This window comes from Chaetura pelagica, unplaced genomic scaffold (genome assembly GCF_000747805.2).
Source record: "Chaetura pelagica isolate M959 unplaced genomic scaffold, ChaPel_1.0 scaffold405, whole genome shotgun sequence".
NCBI lineage: Eukaryota > Metazoa > Chordata > Aves > Apodiformes > Apodidae > Chaetura > Chaetura pelagica.
This window is the reverse complement of record NW_009953489.1, coordinates 6,205,417-6,211,433: the sequence shown is the minus strand read 5'-3', so window position 1 is coordinate 6,211,433 and position 6,017 is coordinate 6,205,417.

Below are 6,017 nucleotides of genomic sequence, written 5' to 3'. Positions count from 1 at the left end.
TTTCCCTGCTGGTGTTGCTGTGGTGGACTTTGGGCAGAGGGACCACACTTCCAGTGCCCCACCAGCAGCAGTATCTCAAAGGCAGGTGAATGACTGTGGACATGGTCTGGATCACACCAGCAGCATCACTGGGTGGGCAGAAACAGCTGGTGCTGGGTTTGAGGTGAACTGTCGTGTCCACAGGTCTTGACCAAGGTGGTCCACAGCTTAGCAGCTAGAGAAGGGATGTTTCTTTTTAGAGTTCCCAAGGTGTGTTCCCAGGCCATGGGGATGGGGTAGGGACAGGGCTCTGTTTGCTGGGGGCAGCAGGAACCCTTTCACTGCTTTACTTTTGGGGGGAGGAAAACAAAAAAAAAAGCCTGCCTGTGAGTTTATTTTTTGTTTCACCATTTTCTTTTTTTGCCAGACTTACTCTCTCCCTCTTGAAAAGGCTCTTGCAGGCGCTCAGGGGAGGGAGAGTGAGAAAAGAGTCTAAATTAAGAGGCAGTGAAAGGCAGGTGTCCACGGAGCTAAAGCAGAGCTCTCTGGTGCTGCTACTGTCCTGGCTGCTCCTGGCTTGACCCTGGGCGGGGGGCAAGGATCTTTGGACCTGCCTGAAACAACTCTATAAACTTGCATTTTTAATGAAAATGGAAGACTGGGGTTAAGTCTTGTATTACTGCTAAATGGGAAGTGTGCCTTGGCTTGGTTTTCCAAACAGATCTACTCCTGGAGCTGTGCTGGAGATCTTTGTGCTTGCTGGGACTTGACGAGTCTTTCTCCAGTGGAGCAGTTTAGCAGTTGGTGCCTGGAGCAGAGAATCCAGGCATCTCCACCCGTGTCCCATCGTGTTGCTTTGTGGCTTCTGGCAAGTGTCACCATGCTTTTAGTGGCTCTGCAGCATGTGGCTGGTAAAGCCCATGGTTTCCCAAAGCTTCCCAAGGGTTGGGAACCCACCTCCTGGTCATCGTATGGAAATGGGGCTTCAGTGCAAAAGGATGGGTGGAAATATTGACATCCGTGCATGGGAGTGACACCATGAAGGTGAAATACAGCACCCAAAAAGGGTGGGGATGTGCTTCCTTCCCCTGCAGCTGCAGTCACAGCTCCCTGGGGACAGTGTTCCTGGGCTTGGGACCTGCCGAGGAGGTGGGAGGAGGCTCACGTAGAGCTGTTTCTTGCTTGCCTGAGTCTGCACATCTGTCCTGCTAGGGATTTTTGGACTTCAAAATTACTGAGTCTTACCAGCCTGCTTGGGATGTGCCCCTGTTGCATGGCAGCTGGCTGCTTGCCTTCCTCTGCCTCTCTCCTTTGTCCATCACTGGTTCTTGGGACTCTGCTCCTCTCCTGGTGGGTCCACACAACGTAGCAGCACCCAGAGCCACTCAATGTCCAAAGCAGCACTCCCTCACCTCCTCCCACCTTCTGGTTTTAATTAAAGTCTCTGTGTTTTTCACCAGTGACTGTGTTGGTCTCTCTTGGACTGGGGTTTGCTCCTGCTTGGGGAGCAGAGCCAGCAAAGCCAAGGGCTGGAGCCTTTGGCACAGGGAACAGGCTTCGTGGAGGCCCTTGCTGTGGTTGTTCTTTTGCTTGCACCAAAACAGACTCGTTATTTAACTGCATGAAGCAAGTGTACCCTGTCTGTCCTGGTATCCTTCCCAGGTGTCTTTCTGCCATCTAGTATGTTTTATTTATTTATTTCCCCTCTTTGCTCTGTCAACCCCCCTCTCTCCCAGCTTGGATTTGGCAGGTAGGTGATGTGTGAAGCCTGTTCCTAGGCCAGCAAATACCTCTTGAAGATCAGAGAATCTCATAACCAAAGAACATTTGAGCCTTGTTTCTGATGCAGGTGAAAACTGGAACCTTTTTCTTGAGATGTTTTTCCTGTCCTGCTGTAGAAGCTGACTCAGGACTTCCAGCATCAGTTTAGCTCAGCAGCTTTGTTGGATTTATACAGGAAAATCATACCTGGACCTTCTCAGGAGTGGTTGGAGCTGGTGTAGATGTGCTCAGCAAATGCTGGTTTTCTTGCTACTGCTATCTTCTACATCAGCACAGGCCAACTGTGAGTGCATGTTGCTAAAAGTGGCAGCAGTGTGGAGGGAAGGATGGTGAGCAGAAGTGTCATCTTGGATCACAGATGCTTTCTTTGAAGGCACTTGAATTTGCCTTGAACGCGTCCCTTGGCGAACATGATGCGCGGTGGAAGGGGAGCAGACGTCGTGTGGGTTTCTCACCATCTTCCCTCTCAGCCCACTGACCAAGCCAGTTTTTCTAAATTCAGTTTGCAGAGCTGGATCCTCCAGGGTTGCAGCACGTAGGCTGGTTTGTGTTTCTGTTCAGCAGCTGTTCCCTTTGCACGGGGCACGTTTCGCCAGTCACCGCCAACCTTCCCCCCTCCTGTCCTTTGCACCCCTGTTTTATAAATGATAATTTGTGGCAGCCAATAATAAATGAAGTAAGAGTTAAGAGAAGCAGCCTCGTGCAGTGGTAGTAGCAAAAGAATAAAAAATAGAACTGTTTCATGCCATTGTTGCTGGATTAAGTTGTCCCTGGTGTGCGGCTCAGTTCCATTACGTAGTGCTGGGCTCCTGCTATTAAATAAACAAAGAAGTCCCCACTGCAGGACCAGTGTGTGTTGAGCAGCTAAATCTGAGCAGGCAGCTTCCAGAATGGTGTGTTTCATGCCCCAAGGAACTGGTGTCGAGCCACCCAGGTCCCTGCAACTGTGTTGACTTCCTGGGAGAGGGAGGAAGCAGAAATGGGTGGGAGAAGGTGGAATTGCTGGTTAAGGATAACTGCTAATGGAACCAACTCTCCTGCTGCCAACGTGCTGGTGGGAACCTTCTACAGTTGAGAAGCTCACAAGGATCTTGTTGCTGCTTCAACAAGGACTCTCCAGGCTGAGATGTAGAATTTAACAGGACTTTTGAAGGTCATTTCATGCTCTAATATTGAAGAGGAGAGTTCTTCATCACCATTGCTTCCCTTGCAGAGGGTGAGCACTCTTCCCATTGACATTGGAACAAACTCCTTGAGTGTCCTGGGGATAGACACATCTTTCCCTGGACTGATCTTGCAAAAATTGTGCCAAACTTCCAACTAGGATGAGCCAAATCAAAGAGCTGCCTCCACATCAGCTCTAGCGAGGGCTGAACCATGATGAGCATCTTCAGCTTGGAGATGTGCTCGTCCTGAAGAGCACAGGGCTCTGAGGAGGCTTTGGAGGTTACAGGAGGCTTTTGAGGGGGTGGGATGGGTGCTTCTGCTTGCTATGAAAAGCCTGGGTTTGGGAATGTCTGCATCCCTGGGCTCTGTGCAGGCCTGGATACATTTGACTCTAAAATTGGAAGGAGTTGCTCCCCGTGCTCCCAGTTGCAACTGTAACACAGACAATAAATAACATTGAAATCCCTCCTCAGAACTTGGGCTTCTTAATGGAAACGTGGTACCTGGAAACTCATGGAAATGGGAGTGGGGTCCTGATCCAGTGGGCACCAAGGTGTGTGTTGAAGTCCTCCTGAGCAAGTACTCACTTCCTTTTGTAAAAATAGGTGAAGGATGCACTCAAGGATTTGCTGAACTTACAAATGGAGGAATGAGGGAAAGCAGAGGAGCAGTTGCATATCAGTTCTTCTCTAAGATACCAGGAAGAGATAAACCCAAGCAGACTGCACTGCCCAAATCAAGGTACCCAAATTACCTATTTTGACATGAATTCCTCCCAGTTTTATGTGTGGAAACAGTTTCTGTGGAGATGGTGGGGTCTGTGGTGCAGGACCCCAGCCTGGTGAGTAGTTGTGAAGAGCACTTCGTGTCCATGGAGCTGATGAGGTGCCCCAGCACTGCCCTTCCATGGCCTTCATGTAGACACCACACTTGGGTTCCATGTGGTGATGCTGGGAAAGGAAGGATGTGTTGTACTAGTGCTAGAGGAGCACAGCACACCAGTGTTCCTGAGGGTCATTATGTCCTAGAATGGCTACAAACTAGAGAAAATTGAGTGGTCTGGAGGTTAGAAAGAAATTCCAGCAAGATGGTGAGATCCTGCAGCCTGTGCTGTTCCTGGGCTGATCACTGAAAGCAACTGCTCTACTTTTCTGTGTTCAGAGCATATACCTTTAAAAATATTAGTTTAGGTTTTTACACATCCCCTTTGAAAAAATTCCCTTGTAGGCAAGAATAAAACTTACAAAAAGGCTGTTAGAGAGATCATCAGCTCTCTATTAGATAGCTTAGAATATGCTCCACTAGCACCAGAGTTTAGTCTTCTCCAAATTACTGTAGAGGATTTGACTGTATCTTGCTGATCCATCCACATTTTAATTTCCTCTGCACGGATACATATTGCAGGATGCTGGAAATCCCCAAGCCCACTGGAGCTGCACGACTGGATGTTTCATCCTGTAACACCAATAAAATGTTAATGCATACTAATAGCAACAGCAGAGGGGTTTATGGAGCGAGCTTGGAAGTATTTTATAATTGCCAGGGTATCTGTGTCACAGAGAATTTGGGGTTAGAGTCATCAAGTATTGTACTTTGTCAACACAGGAAAAGAAAACCCCTCAAATATACCTCAAACCATCTAATTTTGATAATTAAAGGGGGAAGATAGGAGATGAATCCCTGGGGAGAGAGTCAAACTGAAATTGCATATACATGAGAGCTGCCCACTGGTTTGGATGGATTCAGAAGACATGGGTTGAGTTGCCTGCTCTCCTGCAGACCCCCACTGTAGCTTTAACTAAGGGCACCACCTTGCTTTCCCACCTGGAGACCATGAATAAAAACACAGTCCTGCTTTATAAACCAAATAAATCAGAGCACGAGGTGACATAAATACATCAGTAACCTGAAATCCAGAGAACTGGGGCATGGGTTGCCTTCTCCACACATTGCCTGGCTGGAGCCTCTCATGACTTCTGGCAGCTCCTCCCATTTCTGTCCAGCACAGCCTGGTGGTATGGTCCTGTTTAGTGCAACCTAAGCTACACACACACAAAAAAAGAAGATGAGTTTGCAGCTGGGGGCAGAGGGGCAGGTTTCCTCCGTCCTCCAGTGTTTCCCACTGCTGCTTTTGCTGAAGCTGCCAGCCTTGGGATGCACCCCTCATCCTGTCTGTCTGCAACAGGCATCTCTGAGATGCTCCAGTTGGTGTTGGAGGACCATGGGACACAGCAAGGAGCAGTGAGGCTGTGGAGATGGTGCCCTGGTGGAAGCACCAGGCCAGGAACCACTGACCCTCCCCAGCTGGCAGTCAGCTCTGCTGCTTCTCACGCTGGACCCAAGCATGTGGTCTCTGTGGTCCATGGGCAGAAGGGGAAGAGCCTGGATGACCACAGTGCTGCTTGCTTTAATAGATGTGCTCCAAAACCTGGGGGTTTTCCAGAGTCAACAGATCCTGAGCCAAGGTAGAGGCTGGAGGCATTGCCTAACCCAGCAGGCACGGAGGGTCAGGCTGAAGCAGCTTTGCCTGCAAACTCTCCTTAAACACTGAGTTAATCCAGCAGTAGCTCCAGGGGAACAAATGAAAGGCTCAGTACCCCCCCTTATCTCTCCTTGCCACCAAGCTGGAGGACTGAGCCCGGTGCACAACAGTGTGGAGCCTGGAATGTTCCTGTCCCAGCTTTTGGGGCTTTTAAACCGTGTTCTTGCCTTCTGGTTCATATGGGAGTGGGAGACCTGGGATGTTCCCTGTGCTGCAGGAACCACAAGTGTGGGGGGAGAAGGGTGAGGCAGGAGAGCAGCCATGGAGCCTGGACACAGGGGTTGTCCCCTGACCCTGGGACTTGTCCCCTGGCCTTGAGAATCCTCCAGGCTTTTGCGGGACCAGCCCCAGGCTGCTGCTGTGCCCCTGCACAGGGTCACCCCAACGCACGTCCCTGCTGAAAGCTGCTGCACAGCTTTCCCTTGCCTTGCAGCGGGGTGGGACTGCTGGGGGGAGAAGCCCATCGCTCCCCAGAGGTGTTTTTTGGGGGAAGGAGGGGGACTGGTGTTTCCTCTCCAGCAGCAAAGCCAACGAAACGGCAGGTTCC